Source organism: Oryctolagus cuniculus, chromosome 7 (genome assembly GCF_964237555.1).
Source record: "Oryctolagus cuniculus chromosome 7, mOryCun1.1, whole genome shotgun sequence".
Lineage (NCBI taxonomy): Eukaryota > Metazoa > Chordata > Mammalia > Lagomorpha > Leporidae > Oryctolagus > Oryctolagus cuniculus.
The window spans coordinates 16889710-16911129 of NC_091438.1; the positions used below are offsets into that span (position 1 = coordinate 16889710).

At 43.0% G+C, this 21420-nt stretch overlaps 2 pseudogenes; both read right to left on the reverse strand.

The window, feature by feature from the left end:
• Window positions 1–312: 312 nt before the first annotated feature.
• On the reverse strand, window positions 313–2923 carry LOC127488627 (ADP-ribosylation factor GTPase-activating protein 2 pseudogene; annotated as a pseudogene).
• A 3669-nt stretch (window positions 2924–6592) lies between these two features.
• LOC138850379 (5-hydroxytryptamine receptor 5A-like) lies at window positions 6593–21185 on the reverse strand (annotated as a pseudogene).
• Between the last annotated feature and the right edge of the window lie 235 nt (window positions 21186–21420).

Sequence of the window (21420 nt, forward strand, 5' to 3'; positions counted from 1 at the left end):
AACTCTTTAATTAGAAGGAAAATAATACCACATAGAAATCTGGGCATCCAAAAAAATGTACAAAAACCACTAAAAATACTGAATGTAGATGGACATTTTTAGGGAATTAAATCTATTTTAAAGATAAGTTGTTTAAGCAAAAATAGAAATATTTTATAGAAGATAAAAATATATAGAATTTTCAAAACTAACCACTATTATGAAAGCCAGGAAAAGAGAAACAAAAATATAATATTGCAGTACATGAAGTTTAATATAGCATCATGTTAAAACATTGTAAATTATCTCTCTCTCTCTTTTTTTTTTTGGCAGGACCCCAGCCCCATGGGGGCTTTATTTTGACACCACTTTGTTTCAATACAAACAGTCCAGAAAGAGTCCCGTCGCTCTGGGCGAGCGTCGAGGGAGTGGTCTGTGTTTCTTGGAGCTCAACCTACAACCCGGAGGTGGCCGAGGGGCCCAGACTGCCAGCATGGCAGGGGAGGATGGCACCAAAGATGACACAGTGCATGGCCCGGCTGCCAGAGAGAGGCCCGCACACAGCCCCTCGAGCTCTCAGGGGCAGGCCAGGCCAGGTCCCTCTGAGCCTGCTTCTCTCCCTCATGTCTTCTGCTTTCTTGGCCAGTGTGAGGCTCACAGCAACCAGAGTCAGGACACAGGCCAGATGGGACCCACTGCGGCCACGGGCCAGGGGAAGGGCCAAACATCTCAGAAAATGGAGGGCCGATGGCCCACAGTAGATGGTGTGCCAGGCTTCAGAGAGGCCCAGAAAGTTCTCCAAGCAATTACAGTCACAGGGGGGGAGGAGGAAGGGGACATGGGATCACTCAGGCCTGGTCCCAAATGAAGCCTTTAGGTACCAGGTGAAGGTTCTAGCCCTTAGTAAGGCCCAGACCAAGGTCCTTCCTCTCCTCTACCCTCTCCTGATACCCAGAAGAGGCACTGGCAGCAGCAGCAGAGGCAGCAGCAAGCCCAGAACCCCTCCCTGGGGGGCTTTCGGCAGCTCCCCTCTTGCTGGGTCTCTCCCTGGTGCCAGAGGGCAGAGGCCCGAGCCCTCAGACCACCTAGAAGGATCCTGGAGCCAGCAGAAGGTGTACACTTTTCCCTTTCCTTGCATGGGGAAGGGCTGGGCCTCCCACCCTGAGAGAAATCCCTCCAGTGTGCAGGACAAGTGAGCAGCAGCTCTGGGGGCAGGAGTGGAAGGACACTGCACAGAGGAGAGGCTGAGGGCACACAGGGGAGGGGCTCAATCCACAGGAGTCCCCCCCCAGGGTCCTCTAGGGCCACCCCCCTGCACAGCACACACTTAGGTAACCAAGCCACCCAGCTTCCACAGGAGGCACCCATGCCCTGAGAACCATGGGTTTCTTGCTGCTGTCCCCAGCGATGCCTGAGCCATGGGGCTATCAGTAGGAACTGTAGCGGTCCTACAAAGAATTCATCACACCATTGGCCAGCACAGCCAACTTGTCTGCCACAGACGTGACACCCTGCTTAAACTGGGCGATGTCCGCTGAGGGTAGCACATTGCCCAGAGACACGCTTCCTGCTCCATGGGCTCCATGAACGTCCCCAAAGAGGTCTGAAGAGCTGATGGCACTGCTGCCCGTGAGCTGCTCCAGCCGAGACCTGGCTTCATACTCAACGTCCACCTCCCGCCCAAAGAACATGTCAGATGAGATGGCTTTTGCACCTGCAAACTTCTGGCCTGCTTCGCTGGACTCGAGGCCCGAGCTCCAGCTCTCCACGTCCCTCCGGCTTGTGGCTCTTTCTGAAATGGGCTGGATGCTCGAGATGGTCACTTCTGCCTCCTTCTCTACCCTGTCCATGCCCCAGGTGGTATCCGTATCCCAGCGGGAACCAAAACTTTCCAACAAGGAAAAGGGGGTGTCCTTGTACTTCGGGGGTTCAGAGGTGAACATCCAAACGTCCTCAAACAGGTCCAGTTGCGAGCGGGAGGACTTGGCGGTCACTGGGATCTCCTGCTCCATCACCTGCATCCCGGACAGCACCGAGCGGGACACGGAGCTCCGGCTCACCAAGCCCATGCCCAGCCGCTCCGCCTGCTCTCGCTTCTTCCCCTCCAGATTCTGGAGCTGCTTCTCCTCCTCCTTCCGATCAAGCTGGAGCTCCTGGTAGGCCAGACGCATGGAGGCGACCATGGACTCCTCGGCCTGCTTCTTAGCATGCGCCGCCTGCTGCTCACGGAGCTTCTCTGCCACCTGGGCCTGCCGCTCCATCTCGCTGAAGCTCCGGCCGCTCACCTTCTGGGCGCCCAGGCCTTTCTTAGCTGCTGCCGGCTTCTTCTTGCCAATGATGGAGCTTTTCAGTTCCAGAGGTGCCTTGGGCGAGGTGCCAAGCAGGTCGGTGTTGGGGCCGTGCTCCGGCTGGGCCAGGCCACTGCTCTCTGCGGACGGGGCTGGCTGCTGGATCCCTGCAGGCTCAGCGGCTGGCACATCCCAGGCAGGGGCTGAGTGTGCTCCGTGAAGAAATCCGAGTCCTTCTTCTCTGTGGAGTGGCTAGGAGCACTGCTCATGCTGTCCATCCAGAGGTCAGTGCCACGCAGGGCCAGGGCGGCGCTCCCCAGCTGCCGGATCTTCTCCCGGTACATCTGGGCTGCTCGGCTGTTGCACTTGCTGTTGGCATCACTGGCTGTGCAGCCGGGCTGGTGGAAAAAGGCCGTCTGCATACACTCAGCTGGAACCAGCTCCAGTTGGAATCCAGCTCTGTGGACCTGATGAAGCTGAGATGGACGCCCAGGGAGCGCTGGACCCCGCAGCAGTCAATGTACAAGAAAACACCATACGTGATGCTGGCGCAGCTCGGATTCCTGGCGCCGCAGTGGAAACAGGCCTTGTTGGTGGGAATTGCTCAAAGCCTCTTATAGAGTCTGGATTTCCGTCTTGCTCAGTTCTGCCGCCATTTTCTCTCCTGTAAATTATTTTACATATTATATTTCCTAAAGCAACTACTAACACAAAGCAAAAGATTGTCTAATAAGCCAATAAATAAAATAAATTAGAATCCTAGAGCATGCTTAGCTAATTTAAACAAGATGAAAAAGAGGTAAAGTGAAATGTATAAGAACAGATAAATAGAAAAAAGAACAAATTAAAAAATTTAATGTAAATTATTCAATAAACATTCCAAATATAAATGACCTAAATGTCTATGTGAAATAAAAAAACTGAGGTTGTATTAAAAAAGAAAGTAACACACAACTGTAGCCTGCCAATGAATACATTCACATTAAATATAAAGATACAAAGCATAAATGCAGTGAAAAAAACATATCATTACAACAGTTTTTATTAAAATTGATGAGCAATGATAGATCAATATAAGATAACAAAAAATTCAGGGCAAGAATATTAACAAAGATAAATTTAGACAATACACACTAATAAATAGGCCTATTAACAAAGAGTTCTAGTGATTGAAAATGTATCTAATAAAAGCCTAAAATATATGAAGCAAAAGTATAGTATATATAAATTAAAAATCTTTAATTATAAAAGAGATTTCAATAACCTTCAATAACGGATAGAAGAAACAGGTGGAAGATCAGTAACTATATAGAATACTTTATCAATCTTATAAGCTATCCTTTGTAAAAGTATTAGATACATTTTATTTTGACTAATTCTTTTTTTAAGATTTTACTTTTATTTATTTGAAAGGCAGAGTTGCAGAGAGAGAGAGAGATTCCATCCACTGGTCCACTCACATAATGGCCACAACAGCTGGGTTGGGCCAGCCCAAAGCCAGCAGCCAGGAGCCAGAAGCTTCTTCCAGGTCTCCCACATGGGTGCAGGGGTCCAAGCACTTGGACTATCTACTGCTGCTTTCCCAGGTGCATTAGCAGGGAGTTGAATGGGAAGTTGAGCAGTCAAGATTCGAGCTGATGCCCATATGGGCATCACTCTCTCTGCCTCTCTTTCTCTGTGTAACTCTGACTCTCAAGTAAATAAATAAACCTTTAAAAAAAAAGAAGAAAAGACATGAATTTTGGTGTGTTTAATATTATCTTGATGAATTAATGGATGTCTAAGGTGTAAAAATGTGCAAAATCACAGATTCCATATTTTATATGATGCTATTTACTGTATGTCAACTATGACTCAGAGCTATACAAGTAAAATTTTAGAAAAAAAAAATTTCAGTATGTGACTTATTGTTTAAAATATTTAAGTGTAATTATTTAAAAATGTTAACTAAAATGTATTGCTTCTTTTTCCTTGTAATATACAAGTATATTAGTGACATCTACCTAGCATACATCACAGAGTTTCTGACAAGCAAAGCAAATAACAAAAAAGTTGTGTGTCAGCTTAGCATTTATGTTAGCAGTTGTTTAAATTTTGGCATGTTTGCTTTGCTGTTAATTCTTGACTGAAACATATTTATATAACATTTACTTAAAAATAACCTAAATGCCTGAAATTGTATACTAATCATTGTAGTTAAGTGTTTACCTGTATAATTTAGCTCTGTTATTCTGACACTACTGCATAAAGTTGTATAGTTGCATAAAACATCAGTATTATAGATGTCTATGCACAATTGTTAATGAATTCATACTGTGTGCCTGTCACTAATGTAAATGTGAAGTTTATCTTATCTAGATGTGTTGCTAAGGTCTTTAGCAGATAGTAGTTAAACATGAACTCAATGCTATTATAGACTGCCCTACTCAAATTTCTTTCAACCAAAATAATATTCTGCTTCTAATGAATACTGTGAATCTGGAGAGTCCAGACAGTTTACCTCTAGTTCTTTTTTTTTTTTTTTTTTTGTCTTTATGAAAGCAATTTAGCAGTTTACCCCTAGCTGTTAAGGACTAATGATATGTAGTCCAATTGCAACTTGTATTCAAATGAATGAAAATGGGAATTCAGGTGAGTAACAACACAGGATTGATGTGAAATACTTTTCTCTTTTAAAAGGTTACCAAACTTCAGAACAACATTAATTAGGTGTTGAATCTGCAATTAAAGATACTATCACTTTTGCACCCAATGTGTGTATACACAGGCATAATCAATCAAACACTGATTGCTTTGCAAGAAAAAGTCATTTCCATTCCCAACTCACTGAGTTCTCCCAGATAAATTTAAACACACACACACACACACACACACACACACTTGCACTCATGCATGCATGCATGATACAGACATTTTGACACTTAAACTTTTGGAAGTCACTGTTGTCTGAATCATTTTGCATTTACTAGAAAAAAAATATGGCTAAGTTATCATAATTACCTTCCCGGTTGTATGTAATTTGCAGATTTCTGAGCTCTATCTCAATGAAATAGTGTTTCCTTTTTATTTAAATTGTAAACTTATTATTTAAACAATACAGAAAAATGTCAGTTACATGGAACTATGGCCCCATTTCATAATATTCGATGCACATTATTATAGCCAAATAGCTGAAGTAGGATACTTATATTTTCCCTTTCTTTAATTCTTTCTTTATAAACTGGAATTAATGTGGCTCATGGTTCTGGAAGGGTAAGGCTTATGGGAGTTATCCTGTGATGGCCTTCTTGATGACAGGGTCCCAAAACAGTGTAGAGCCATCATATGACAAGAGACTGAGAGCACAGATATCCATGTCTTTGTGTTAGTGAATTTTTGTAAATCCATTTGAGTTTTATCTTGGGGACTCTTCCCAATGGACCTAATCTAAACCTTGTTTCCCAAAGATGTCACCTTTCAATATTACAATTGAGTGGTGTTTGCATCCTATTAATACTCACAATGAATATTGAACTCAGACATCAAGCTATAGTCAAGTCATAACATTTCATGCCTGGCTGCCCAAACCCATGTCTTTCTCAGTATGAAAACTACAATAATTCCTTCTCCAATAATTCCAAAGTCCTCATTCCAGCATTAATGTATTATTTTATTTTTTAAAAAATAATTTGATATTCAAAAGATAGAGTGGGAGAAGGAGACAGAGAGAAGGAGGGGGGCATGTATACTCACTGTTCAGTTTCCAAATGACTGGAATGCCCACAGCTGGGCCAGGCTTCAGCCAGAAGCTGAGAATTCCATCTAGGTCTCCCACATGGGTGGCAAAAGTACAACTACTTCAATCATGACCTGCTTCTCCCAGGGAGGGCATTAACAGGAAATTTAAATAGGAGAAGATCCAGGACTCAAATCCAAGCACTCTGATATGGAATCAAATCAAATCAATTTGATATGGAATCAAATCCAAGCATTCCCATCTGGTGGCTTAACTGATAGGCCAAATATCCAGAGGCCAGCACTAATCCAAAAGGTTAAAATGCAAAGTCTCTTCTGAGTCATAAAGCAAAATCCTTTGCTCTGTAGTCCTATAATGTAAGAAGAAATTATTTACATCCAATAATGAAACAGGCAGAAGGTACACATCTTGTTTGCCTAGGGCTTAAGGCCCAGGACAAGCAGATCCAGATTTCAACAGATCATGGAGCAACTTGGAGTCATTTGTGAGTTTATATGCCCTTTATTTACAGTGGCAGTGAGGACAGCCACATGCCCCTATGGTGGTGGGACCGTAGGAGCTATCTGGTGTTGTGTTCACAGTTGCAGTAAGACACACACACACACACACACACACACACAGAGAGAGAGAGAAAGAGAGAGAGAGACTTCTACATACAGCCCACAGACAGCCAAACATAGCCACATCAATCATTAGTACCACTCACAAGCAATCACAAACCTGTCCATACCCATCCATAGGCAATCATGTGTGCCATGCCCCCTGCAGTTGCTTATATACATTTACAGACAAAATTAGATCAAAGGCAAGATGTTATCTAACAGACTGTGGACAGCTAGCCGAGAAAGTGGACCTGTTAGTTATTAGGATATCAGTTACCATAGAGAGAAAGAGAGATGTGAACACCAAAATCAATCAATCAATCAATCAATCAATCAATAAAGGCATGGGGATTTGATATCCTCACTTTCCAAGTCCATCTCCTCTGCACATTTCTATTCCAAAAAGGAAGAATAGTCAAGTAGAAAGGAATAATAGGTCCAAAAACTGTTGGAAACTCAGCAAAAAAAAAGTATTAAATCTTAAAGTAGCAAGTCTGGCGTTTTGTGTGTACTATAGCAAGATATGGACTCCTCAAGGCTTTAGGCAGCACTGTCCCAAGACGTGGGTCAAGTGACTGCCGCTGGTGGCTGCACACTCTTATCAGCAGCATTCACAGAAAGGCATGGGATGTTGGTGGTTGTTCTCCATTTATGGCATCACCACTGTGGCTTTCCTCCCATAGCTCTACCAGACATTTAATCCACTGGGTGTTCTTTGCAAAAATTCTAGTTCTTCACCAAATTTCTTGCTGGTCTCCAAGGCATTCCACAGAAATCTCAGCAAAGATTCCATAATTTTTGCATTCTATACACCTACAAAATCAGCCATTGGTTCAGTACCCAGATGGCTACCATGGTCAGGGCTGGGCCAGGCCAACATGAGAATGCAGGGGCTTCATCCAGATCTCGAATGTGGATGTAGGGACCCAAGCACTTGAACTGCCTTCTGCTGCTTTCCTAGGAGCATTATCAGGGAGCTGGATTGGAAGTGGGACACTCACTCAAGACATGAACCAACACCCATATGGGATGCTGGCATCCCAGACAGTGGCTAAAACTGCTGTGCCACAATGCTTGCCCTAGGAACAAACTTTAAACACCATAGTTGGAATAGGTTTTCACTCTGTAATATCTCACAATGTAGAATGCATTCTAGCATGACTTCTGAGTGGACAAATCATATCTAAAATGCATGTAGAGAGGAAAAAAGACCTAACAATGCTAGAGAAATTAGGGTTATATTTTTCCCATAAATGTTTAGGATTCATTTAGTAATTGAAACCTTTAGTTTCATAAGCATCTCTTAAATTATAATCTTAAATATGACCACTTTACTTTTGTTAAATTCTATTTTCCCTTTGTTCGTCTGAGGACATTAAAATTTATTACATATGTATGACTACTTAAAGCCTTGACATTTTAATATATGCATTAGTAAGTACCTCAGTCTTTTTCACTTTTCTACAACAGAATAACTCTGAGACTGAGTAATTTATTTAAAAACAAATATTTGTCTCTCACAGTTCTGAAGGCGATGAAGTCCGAGTTTAAGACACTGGCATCAGGTGAAAGTTTGTCATTACATTCTCAGGTGGTGGAAGATGGTAAGCAGTAAATTCTTGCTTGACAAATTTTTCTATAATGCCATTAATCCACTCATGAAGGCAGAGCCCTTATGATTTAAGGAACTTCCATTAGGTCCACCTTTCTAATATTGCTGCGGGAGTCTGCGATTCCAAATGCCCAGTTTGTGTTACGTGACCACAGATTTAGAATCATGTACAAGGAAGAGTGTGCAAAACTGAAGTAGTTGTTAAGTAAAAAGATAAAATGTAAACAAAATAGAAAGCTCCCAGCCACACTGAGAGGGGTTTCTGAAGGAGAGAACCATTGAGGACTGATTGTCTAGATTTTTCAGGCTGTAAGACAGGAGGTTCTCATGATTGGTCTAAGAAACAAATTATGAAATGATAGTTTTGGTTGTTAAATTGGGTGAAAGTTAATTCTACAGTTGAGACACAAATGAAACTTTCCCCCAAATTGTATAAAACTCTTATTACCTAGATCAGTAACAACTACATTGGAAAACCTTGAATAAGATGATTGGCACATGACATCAACATCATTTGCAGAAGTCTGTTGCTTGACTTTTCTCATGTCCTCTGAGACTCATCTCCAAATGATGGGGAGAGTCCCCCACTCCCCCAGTCCCTGTCTACCTAGTCAGAAGTCTATCAATCCCCCTCTTAAGAGGTACCCTAACTGCTGTTAGAGAGAAGGGATGATGACTGCTCTGGCTACTTCAAGCTGGAGATGGGTGATGTTGGAGACAATAAGTGTTCCTCCTCCAAAGGTCTGTCTAGGGTTCTCAGATCAAAGGTCTGTATCTGTTGTTCCATCTACAAGCATTTGGTAACCTCTAGACAGGAAGAGACAAGCTTTATAAGAAAGTTGAGCATACAGGGCCAAACAAAAGCGGTATTACAAAACTGCAAAGAGGAGCTACAAAAGGAAAAATCCATGTCCGTATGTTAGAGTCCTAAATAGGACAAGAAGGACTCAGCTAGTTTGGACTTAAACCTGTCTAATTGTCTTATGAGCCTGATATTGCCATTTAGAACTTATGTACTTCCTTATAACAGATGAGAGGTATTAATCCAAAGTCAGTATGTCTCATTTAATAATCTACATGCCCCACTTTGTTGGGACATGAGGATGTCTAACGCCTACTATTTTACTACAAGACCATAGAACTTAATAAGTTAAAGAAGTTTGTTCAGCCTTGATGGGTATAATTGTGGCCCCCATCCCTTTTGAACTAAAAGAGTGAGATTTAAGACAGATCTCTACAAGGAGGGAATACTGACAAACCAAAGGAGGCTTCTGTATGTACAGTATCTCACTCCAGGGCTTTCTAAGAGTGGATTGTCAAGGGCATTGTGCTTGAAATGCAGGGCAATTCTGTCATCCTTCAGTGTATTCCATTGTCAACAGCATTAAAAACATGGCATCAAACCATTAGTGGAAATAAGCAGGTGAAGAATAAGATGAAAAAAAATTAGCAATCTGAGTAGCAACGGTATCCCCCATCTTGATGATAGAATTAAAGGATGACAAAATTGAGGGGTAAAAGCTGGGGAAGAGTGTGTGTAACATTTTAATTACTCTTTTTTATACAGGAGTTCAAGTCCTTTGGTAACTTCGCAGGAATATTCATTTTCCTTTGACATGTTGAGGTCATCTTCCAAGATCGAAGTTGGTTCAGAAACTCAGGATTTCATTTGAGAACGGTGATCCAGGATTCTAATTGGGACACTTGCTGCAGCAGGAATAGAAAGAATAACAAAATTGTCAGCCTGATCTAATCAGAGTTATGGTAATCAAACAGTTAAAAATGGGCAGATAATGCCAACCCCTTTAAGACTCAGTTTTACCAAGCAATAGAGAATCATATGCTCCTATTGTCAAGAGATGAAGAAGAAAGTCACTACAAAACGCAAACTGCAGAGAAAAGATATGAAAACATCAGGTTAGAAAAGGATCAAAGGATTGAGTTTTCTCTGTTGCCAAATTTGGTGAAGAAACCAGTCTGTCCAGCTGTAGCTAGAGGCCTCCCCTCTCTCCTCCTGACATTTGACATTGAATGAGTAGGGGTAGGAAGGAGAGAGAGGGAATGAGGAGTGTAGATTTTGGTCCAATACCTTAAGGGGCTGTTGGAGTCAGCTCCTATTAGGGAGCCTCCCTAGGAAATTTCAGTTACTCCAAGACCACACTCCAGTATCACCCACTGGATGAATTTACAAAAAAAGGAAGACCAGCTTTCCCAGCACCAAAAGGAGAGAGAGGTTAATCAGATATACCCCCCAACAAGCCTCCCCTCCTAGCTTTTAATACTGGCAGCCACACTAGATGCTTTTTAACTGAGTTTTGGCATTTTTGATTGATAAAAGACTATGGTGGAGTTCAGAAAGTCTCTGGAAAAAAAAGTTGAAAGTTGATCATTTCAATTACCCTTATGACAATTCCAGGTGAGCCCTCAAGAAATGCTGCAGAAGTCTGCAGTTCTAATCACTGGGGATCCTGTCTTTTGACCATGAAGCAATAAGAACAGGTACAAGAAAGAATGTGTAAAGTAGAAGTAGTTTATTAAGTGAAAGGGGAAAGCAAATGTAAAAGAGCTCCTGCAAGCAGTAAAATGGTTCTCTAATGGAGGGAACCATTGAGGGCTGATTGTCTTGGGGTTTGTATAGACTATAAATTCCCATGATTGGTCTGGAAGAGGCATTGAGAAGTGATTTTTTGACTGGTTAATTGGGTGACTAAGTCTCCAATTGAGAGTCAATAAAACCACAGAAAGCACATGAAGCCTTCCACCCAAGACGTGTAAAACTCTCATTACCTAGATCAGGTGCGACCATCCAGATAAACCTTGATTTAAACGCCCTTCACAGGAGCCAGTGGGTGACTTTTCTGCAGCCCTCTAAGACCCATCTCCAGGTGGTGGGAAGGGTCTCCTATGATCCCATCTACCTGGCTGGGGTTCTATCTCTCTGTCTTTAATGTACTGAAGATTAAGTTTCCAACACTAAGTCCAACAAAGTGACTGATGCACTTTGGCTTCTGCCATTGCATGGAAGACTTGGATCAGTCTCCAGTTTCCTTGGTTAGGCTTGGTCCAGCCCCAGTTTTTGTAGCCATATGGGGAGCAAACCAGCAGATGAGGGGCCTTTCTGAATCTCTGCTCATTAGATAAATAAAAATAAGTATTTAGAAAAAGAAGCTCAGGGAATTCTAAGGATAACAAACAAAAAATAAGAGAAATCAGGGAAGCAATATGTGAAAACAAATAAGAAGTTTAATAAGCATACAAACCGTAACATCAACAAAACAGAAGTTTTGGAGCAGAGGGATATTATGACTGAATTGAAAATTCCATAGAGAGCTTCAACAGCAAACAATGCAGAAGAAAGAATCAGTGATCTCAAAGGCTGCTTACTTGAAATTATGCAGTCAGAAGAACAAAAAGAAAACACACACACGAGTGAAGGCATAAAGGACACTGTCAATAAGACTAATCTATGTGTTATTATAATCCTAGAAGGAGCACATAAAGAGACAAGAACAGAGGCTTATTTAAAGAATTAATGGCTGGCATTGTGGCATAGCAGGTAAAGCTGCTGCCTGCTGTGGTGGCATCTCGGATGAGATGCAGTTCCAGTCCCAGCTGCTCCACTTCTGATCCAGCTCTCTGCTACGGCCTGGGAAAGCAGTGGAAGATGTCCTAAGTCCTTGGGCCCCTGATCCATGCAGAAGACCTAGAAGCAGCTCCTGGCCCCTGGCTTCAGATTGGCCCAGCTCTGTCCATTGTGGCCATTTTGGGAGTGAACCAGCAGATGGAAGATCTCTCTCTCTCTCTCTCTGCTTCTGCCTCTCTGTAACTCTGCCTTTCAAATAATAAATAAATCTTTAAAAAGAATTACAGAAAAATTGCCAAATTGGAGTGATAAATAATTGCTCATTCCACTAAGTTTAAGGAATCCTTAATAGATTATGTATGGTGTTTATCAAGACATTTTAATGATAGATTTTCAAAAGTCTAAGTTTTTTTTTAAAGAGGGAATTTTGAAAATATCAAGAAAAAAGTCATGCATCTTTTCTCTTTAGAGGTCTTTACAGGAATTTAATACCCCATCCTATGTACAACTTCTTATTTTTGCTGAGAAATAGGTGGGTTTCTCAGGAGAAACCTTGCAGGATATTAGACTGTGGAAGAATATAATCAAGGTGCTGAAAGAAAAATAACAAAAGATGCAGCCTAGATTATTCCCAATACTGTACACTAGATACGAAAGATAAACCTTGTTCATGAAATCAAAGCAGAGAGATGTTGTCATTATTCAAACTTCATTTTTGTTTTGCTTTTGTTTTGTGATATATATTTATTTAATTTTATTAATATGAATCAGATTTCATGTATTTCAGAGGTGTGATTATAAGAAGATAACCATACTTCTTTCCCTCCCTGCCTTCCTCCCTGAACCTCTCTCCTTCTATCCTCTTTTTTTAATTTTTGGGAAAATATGATGGGGTTCTTGACATTGAAACAAAAGGACAGAAGTTACTATATGAAAATATTAAGTCCATGATAAAGGTAAGACTGTGAGTCAGTTCAGAATATTCCAAAACTGCAATGTTGGGGCCAAAATTATTTTTAACAACATTAGAAAATTTACAAGATAAAATATTAAAAAGCTATATTTGCAATAATTAAATATAAATAGTTATAAAATTACAAAATATGGTCGGAAGAGAAGTCAAAATGTGAGTTTTTGCAGGCAGTTGGCATTTAAGTTGTTAAGAATTAAAAGTAGACCATTATAACCATTAAATGTTTTATGTTTCATTGTAATCAGGAATAAAACAAACCTGAAGTAGATAAAGAGAAAGGAATCAGAGTATATACGCGTGCGCACACACACACACACACACACACAAACTCACTAAATCACAAGGAAAATATCTGGCAAGAAAGGAGGAAACAGTAAAGTAGCTACAAAAAACAGGGATTAATTAATAATAAGAAAAACGTCCTTATCTATCAATTTTTATATCGAGAACGCCGGCCTGCGCCTCACTGCCCCACCCCCTGCTCCTGCTCCCGGGGTCCCGTCGGACACCTGCCCCCCGTGCCGGTCTCCGCGCTCCGGCCTCTCCCCGCCCCGCCCCTCCCGCACAACGAGTCCTGGAACCGGGGCGGGCCGGGGAGTCCTGGGCGCGGGCAGCGCCGCCTGGTGGACGGCGAGCGGCGCTGCAGCAGGGAGACGCGCGCCCAGCGCCGACAGAGGCGGGCGGCAGCGGCGGAGGGTCGGCCTCGGCGGAAAAAAAGTTATATTGCGAGTCAACTGGTAAAAGACATGAAGTTGACTGGATAAAGTTTTAAAGTTTAATTGTATGTTGCCTAAAAGCGATCCATTTTAGCTATACTAACGCAAGATGAAAGTAACATGATGTAAAAAGATATTCCATTCCAATGGCCAGCAAAAGAAAGCTGAAGTGTTACGTAATGAATCTGGAGGGCGATTCATCAGAACATAACATTGTATAAATGTACATTCATCATCAAAGCAGCAAATAGATAAAGTTAATATCAAAACTAAAGAAGACAGACAGAAATACAATAAAAATGGAAGACTTCAATGCTCTCTTTTCAATGATGAACAGACCATCCAGACAGAACAATAAGGAAGGAATACCAGATTTAAACTAAAATTTAGACCAAATGGACCTAACAGCCATCTACAAAACATTTCATTAACATCAGTAAAACACATATTGTATACAAGTGCACACAGCACATTCTTTTTTTTTTTTTTTTTTTTTTTTTTGACAGGCAGAGTGGACAGTGAGAGAGATAGAAAGGTCTTCCTTTGCTGTTGGTTCACCCTCCAATGGCCCCCGCGGCTGGCGCGCTGCAGCCGGCGCACCGCGCTGATCCAATGGCAGGAGCCAGGAGCCAGGTGCTTTTCCTGGTCTCCCATGGGGTGCAGGGCCCAAGCACCTGGGCCATCCTCCACTGCACTCCCTGGCCACAGCAGAGAGCTGGCCTGGAAGAGGGGCAACCGGGACAGAATCCGGTGCCCCAACCGGGACTAGAACCCGGTGTGCCAGCGCCGCTAGGCGGAGGATTAGCCTAGTGAGCCGCGGCGCCGGCTACACAGCACATTCTTTACACACAGTTTAACTTCCACTGCACACAAAAAAGAAGGTATACTGTTTTCTTGCAAACACAGTTACAATATATAATGATAAGGTATCCTGTATTATTTCAAAATCTTAAAGAAGGATTTTAAATGATTTCACCACAAAAGATGACAAATGTTTGGAGAGATAGATTTATTTATCCTGACTGAACATTACATTTGTTTAAACATCGCATGATACCTCCTTAAAATTTATAATTTTTAGGAAAAAATTCAGTAAAACAACTACAATAACAAAATAAAAAACACTCAACAATTTACTGCTTAAATATTTAAAAGATTTGTAAAACACACACATCTATACCCACAAACAGAAAATTTTTAAAAATTATTTATTTATTTTTTTAAGAGGCAGAGTTACAGAGATAGAGGGAGACATACACACACATGGGGTGGTAGAGAAAGAGAAAGAGAGAGAGAGAGAAAGTAAGAGAAAGGAGAGAGAGATCATCCATCCATTGATTAGCAATCAATGGTTACAATAGCTGCAACTGAGTCTATCAGAAGCCAGGAGCCAGGAGCTTCTTCTGGGTCTCCCGAGTGGGTGCACGGGGCAAGAACTTTGACCACCTGTCACTGCTTTCTCAGTGCATTAGCAGGGAGATGGATAGAAAGTGGCACATCTGGAATTGGAACTGGCATATGGGATACCAGCACTGCAGGCGGTGGCTTTACCCACTACACAAAAGTGCTGACCCAACACATTTAAGAAGCAACAGCAGAGGCATGATCCATGAAAGAAATAAATAATATTCTGTGCTTCACTGAAACCGACTTTTGCTGTATTTCAAATATCAAGAGGCTGCAGACTGCAACACCAGCATCCCATATGGGTCCCAGTTCAAGTCTCAGCTGCTGGACTTCTACTCCATTTCTCTGCTAATGCACCTGGGAAAGCAGCAGAAGGTGGCTCCAGTCCTTGGTCTCCTGCACCCATGTGGGAGTCCAGGATGAAACTCCCAGTTCCTGGCTTTGGTCTGTCTCCACATTGGCCATTGTGGCCACTTGGAAAGCAAACCAGCGGGAAGTTCTGTCTCTCCTCTGTTGTAACTCTGACCTTCAAAAAATTAAATCTTCAAAAAGCATTATCATATACTGCTCACAGTATATCTGAAGTACACACATTGCTCAATGAAAAGAAATGGTACATAGCAAGCTCCCATGTCTATTTCACTGTACATATACACCTATATGAGAAAACACATATTTAATGCATATTTGTACTCTTATGCATTGAGAGACAGAGAGGGAGAGAAGTAACAATGGAAAATTTTAACAACTGTTTCTTAAAAGGTTTATGTTTTTAATATTGCATTACTAAATAGGATTATATTATATTTATAAAACATTAACATTTTCACTGTGAATTATTTAAAAATTGGTTTCAGGAAAAAAGAATTGTGTTTTTATAGCAATAATGATCATTCATTGGTACATGATCTATCTTCTATGTCTCATGGAAAACGGACTCCCTTTCTTGTTGTCTCTCTCAATCTCTCTCCATCTCTTTACCAGTATCCAACACCCAAATTCACACACAATACATGTCTCATAATTTCATGATGAGCATGATTCCTACTAAATAAATACACTTACTTAATTTTAATCAGAGTTCCTTTCTAATTTAACATTAGCAACAACAAAAATTAATACTTCCTCAACTGATGAATTCTTTTAGGCATAGTTATTTAAGGAACTATAAAAGCAGTCATCATTTTCTATGGTATTTTGTAATCTCATTGGGAAAATGGGTTTTATTAGAAAAAATATACCTACCAAGGCAACATCTTGAAGACTAAAGTATAATGTGGCTGAATGAGAAATGTTAGAAACAGATTTGAACTCTGAAGGAAATGCAAGTTTCAATTAAAATAGAAGGAGAGGAAACGTGGCTGGCGCTGCAGTTCACTAGGCTAATCCTCCGCCTGTGGCGCTGGCACACCAGGTTCTAGTCCCGGTCGGGGTGCTGGATTCTGTCCAGGTTGCTCCTCTTCCAGTCCAGCTTTCTGCTGTGGCCCAGGAGTGCAGAGGAGGATGGCCCAAGTCCTTGGGCTCTGCACCCGCATGGGAGACCAGGAGAAGCACCTGGCTCCTGGCTTCGGATCAGCCCGCCAGCTGTAGCAGCCACTGAGGGGTGAACCAACAGTAAAGGAAGACCTTTCTCTCTGTCTCTCTCTCTCTCACTGTCCACTCTGCCTGTCAAAATAAATAAATAATAGTTTTTACTTTCTGCTGTGGAGTTTTCAGAAATTAAGTAAGATTTGAAAAACAGTGGTGGTGGTGTAGTTAAGATTGTCCCTTTATTTCAAAGTAATTCCTATGCCAACATTTATAATCTGAAAGTTTTATCATGTAAAAGTAAAATTGAGAAGTATTTAGGATTTGTGAGATATTCAGTTTACCTGATGCTGATTTTTGTTCAAGAATAAAATAAACCCTCAATGAATTCACATTGAATTTGTAATTCATAAGAAACTTTACTTGTCAAAATATAATTTATATAAAAATTGATGAGTCATCATCACAGTTTTCATTAATTTTGATTTGGTTACAGGATAGATCGTCCTGATCACCTGCTCATTTTAGGGCTAATCATATCTTTTTATCTGTGATGCTGATTTTTGTAGACCATGATGTATTTGAAATTCCAGACAGCCCAACTCAAACTAGTATAAATAGACAAAATTACCTTTCTAGTTCTCCTCTTTCTTCACTAACCTCAGCCTTTCTATTTGACATTATTTTCCCCATTTAAGTATCACAGTTCTTTTCTTTTGAATAAAGTATAAGGTATAAGAATTTGAGTCTATTATATGATATGTTGGCCCCCCAGAATTTTGCCTTTTCAAAGAACCTAAACCCTGAAACTAAAAACAAATTTAAAACAAAGTACCTTAAATGTTTGCCCCAATTCCAGATGTATAAAGGCCTTTTTATAGGTACAAGCAGCTTATTGTTTGCTCATGACACTTAAGCTAATTTTATGGAATACAAACACAAGATATGTCATTAGAACAAAGTCAAACATAATTTTTAATGAAAAATTGTTATTTTAATGAAAAAATTATTTTGTGAGGGAAATCTCTTCTTGTGTCTGTATAATAATGTGTATGTTCATGTCAACTAACTATACTATTATGTAGTAAAACGTTACTATTAACTGTTCTCTAGCATGTTCAATTACCTTTCTTTGGTAATAAACTTAATTTCAGTCTATAGCTAAAAAAAGATGTTAGTAGCAGCCATTAACTTTTACCGTCTCCTGAGTTACACAGGAGATACAAGTAGTTAACTTGCTTATTGTTCATCTTTGACCTGGGGGGCTATCATTTCAAGTAATTTCAAAGAATATTTGGGTAAATTCCTTTAGAGAACACATCAAAAACACTAACCATGTGACTTCAACAAAAATGAGGTGAAAAGACAATGACAGCAGCAGTTTTCATGGTGCAGTTCAAACAGAAATGAGGAAATCTGTTGCACAATATCCCCCTGGAGGATCCAGATTAATCCGGATGTTTGTTGAGTGATGAATCTGGATTAATCTTATGAGACCAGTTCCCATCTCAATGTCTGACATAAGTTAGGGTTTCAGAATGTATTTGAATAAAATTCATCAAAGAAACAGGAAGGAAATAGTATGGTTTCCCTAGGCAACACAGCTAGTAGTAGAACTGTATTTAGAAACTTTGACACCCACTACCATGGAGAAATCAAGACGCCTGGTTTGTAATTAATTCTTCAGCAAAACATAGGGCAGAGGCAACCCTGGTGTTATATGCAGAACCCTAGATCATGTGGCAGCCTCGCAAACCCATAGGATTCATTTTGAGAGTGATCTGACAGGAACAGGCATTGTGGCACAGCAGGTTAAGCTGCCACATGGGACCCCTGCATCCCATACCAGAGGCTGGAGGGCCAGAGACTGAGTCGTGCATCTGAGCCTTCCTGCTGGTGATTGTGGAAAACAGTAGGTGATGTCCCTGGTACCCGGATCCCTGCCACCCATGTGGAAGTCCTAGATGGAGCTCCTGGCTCCTGGCTTCGGCATTTCCCAGCCCTAGCTGTTGCAGACACTGGGAGTGAACCTGAGGCTAGAAGGTCGCTCCTCTCTCTCACACTCTTTCTCTCTCCCTCCCTCCCTCCCACCCTCATCCCTCCAAATAAATAAGTAAATAAAACATTTGTAAAACACAAGACAGTGATCTTTCAGAGAAAAAAGAAATCAGTATATATACTGCACCCAAATAAACATTTTATAATTCCATTTTCCACAAATGTCTAGAAGTAGTATGTGTGTATGGAGAGGGAAAGAAAGAGGGAGAGAGGGAGAAACGAAGACAGGGAGAAAGGAAGAGAGTGGGAATCATCTATCCTGGATTTTTAATTTCCTCCTGTAGCTTTTTCTGGGGTGGTTTTCAGTCACACAGACAGCCTAAGTGCAGTGAGGTGGGGGATTGAAATAAAACCCAGAAAGTAGTTCCACAAACAATGGAAGCAGGTAACAAAGGCAAGCTCTGACACTACTATAATCAACATCTTTACTCTTAGATCAGGATGCTGCAAAATGACAGTAACCTAGGAGGTGGCATATTTTTGCAAAATCAGTTGGTAGAACTTGCAAAGAAGAATATGGACTGGAATAAACACTAATCTGCTGTGCTTGATGTGTGGCAATCTTCCTGTCAGCCAGGCTCCCATCACTCCCTTTCCCCGTGGACATTCCTACTTTAAGTGCAGGAAGCTTCATATTTTTCAGTGTGCTAACCCCAGTGTACCCCCAGCCACCCACTTCCCCAGATGTTCCAAGGGTGTTACAGACCCATGGAATTCTGGAGCCAGATCGGACCTTGTAGAGGTATGTGGCCCAAATGCCTCATTTTATGGATAAGGAAATAATCCACTGGAGATGAATGCATTTTATGCATAAGGAAATAACCCATTGGAGATGACTGACATGATTATCTCTGTGATACACAACTGTCAAAGTCTCTCCTCCCTGCCAACCAAAAAGTTCCACTTTCTACAAATGCGGTGTGTGTGTGTGAGTGCCAGGGATACAGCCTGTACAGATGCAAGTAGAGTATTTTAAGGATCGCTATAGCACCCACCTCCACAGCTTCAGATACAGGCAAGACGCTGTTGGCCTTCCTGGAGCCCACGCGGAATTTGGCAGCCTTGTAGATCTTCCAGTAGACGAACAGCACCACGCAGAGCGGCAGGTAGAAGGCACCCACCGTGGAGAACACGATGTAGGAGGGCTCGCGGCTGACCTGACACTCCTCCCTGCCCTCAGAGTATGTCTCCCCCCAGCCGAAAAGCAGCGGGGCCAGCGAAATGACAGCGGACAGCGCCCAGGTGAGCGTGATCATCACGTTGGAGATGCACTGGCGAGCGCGGAGCGTGTACTCCAGGTGGCGGGTGATGGACCAGTAGTCCAGGGCGATGGCTGTCACGTTCCAGATGCTGGCGGTGCAGCACAGCACGTCGCACGTGATCCACAGCTGGCACAGCCGCCGGCCCAGCTGCCAGCGACGCCCAGAAAGCTCATGCACCAGGCTGAGAGGCATGACCAGCGCGGCCACCAGCACATCCGAGACGGCCATGGACGCCACCAGGTTGTGTGGCACGCGGTGGAAGGTGCGGACACGCAGGATGGTCGCCAGCACCAGCAGGTTCCACGCGAATATAGCTGCCACCAGAAAGCCCAGCAAGGTCAGAACAAGCACACCGAAGACAGAGAGCAGGTGCGGGCTGGGGCGCAGCAGGTCTTCCGTGCCAAGGCTGCCGCTCCTCTTCCAGAGGAGAGGAAGTCAAGTGGGAAAAGGAAGGTAAGTTCACCGGTAAATCCATCTCTGGATTAGGAGCCGGCTCGGGGTGTGTGCAGAAGGGACATTCAGGAGGACTTAAGATGAAAGCAGCGCCCAGAGCCAATCCAGATGTTTGCACCCCCGGCCAGCGGCGGGGTTTCTGGGAAGCGCCTGTGAATTTGTCTTCAGCCTCCCGCTGGTGAGCGAACCCGGGAGACGGTGTGGTGGAGAGGAGGGCGCTCCCTGGGCTATAAGCCGTGTTAACGTTGGAGCCCTCGGAGGCTAGGAAAGCAGAGACGAGGAGCTGGACTCGCGGCCAGCCCAGGCTGTCACCTGTCTCAGGACTCCTCACCTGGAGGAGACGGCGGTCTGATCGCTCCCATGTCCGCCCAAGCAGGGCAGAGCAGCCCTGCAGCGTGTGAGCGCCAGAAGGGCTGGTGCGTCAGAGCGGTAGCTCCCGCAGCGTTGCTTCCCTACCTGCCCCTACCCAGGCGGCCGCCTGCAGCCTCAGCGCAGTGCTGGGAAGCCAAGCGTTCTGGTACCTGCCTTTCGCTTTGCGCAGTCCAACCTCCCCACTCCGTCTGGGGCTGCGGATCAGAGCAAACGCTGGCGCGCCCACCCAGACTGCTTTATCCAGCACTATGGAACGCGGTCAGCTGATGAGGTCGCCTCTCCCCGCCTCCCGGTTCCGGGAGCGCGCGTTTTGGCGCTGTCTGGGGTGCTGCTCTTGCCTCTCACCTCTGGGCCCGCAGCGCACCGTCCCTAGGCTTCTCCCCTCCTGAGGGCACCGTTTAGTGCTGTCCGTGGTTCTGCCACGGTTTTCCTGAAATGGCCCCCTGCGGGGAACAAGTTGACCAATGAACTTTTGAAATATCCTTTTAGCCACCTCCCACATCCGTCCCTCTAGGGGTGGTCGGGAGCGCTTGAGCGGTTTCTCAGTCCCGGTAGGTGCTTGTCTTCTTGTGGACTTCTTCTCCAGAGGTTTTTGTATGATTGCTTCCTTCTTACACAACACTGAGCTGCTTCTCTTAAGGGATGTTTTCCTTAAAAGAGAAAAGGCAAGACAGCAGTTACGGCTGCTCCCAGAGAAGGCTGAATATTGCGGCAGAACATTAATCTATTTCCTCGGAATTATAAAGAAGGCGAGAAGTCTCTTCAGCAGGCTGTACTAAATTTGCTTCTCATGCAGGGAAACTCGCATGTAAGTCGTTAGAAAGGCTCCACCTCAGTGAGAACAGGAGGGAG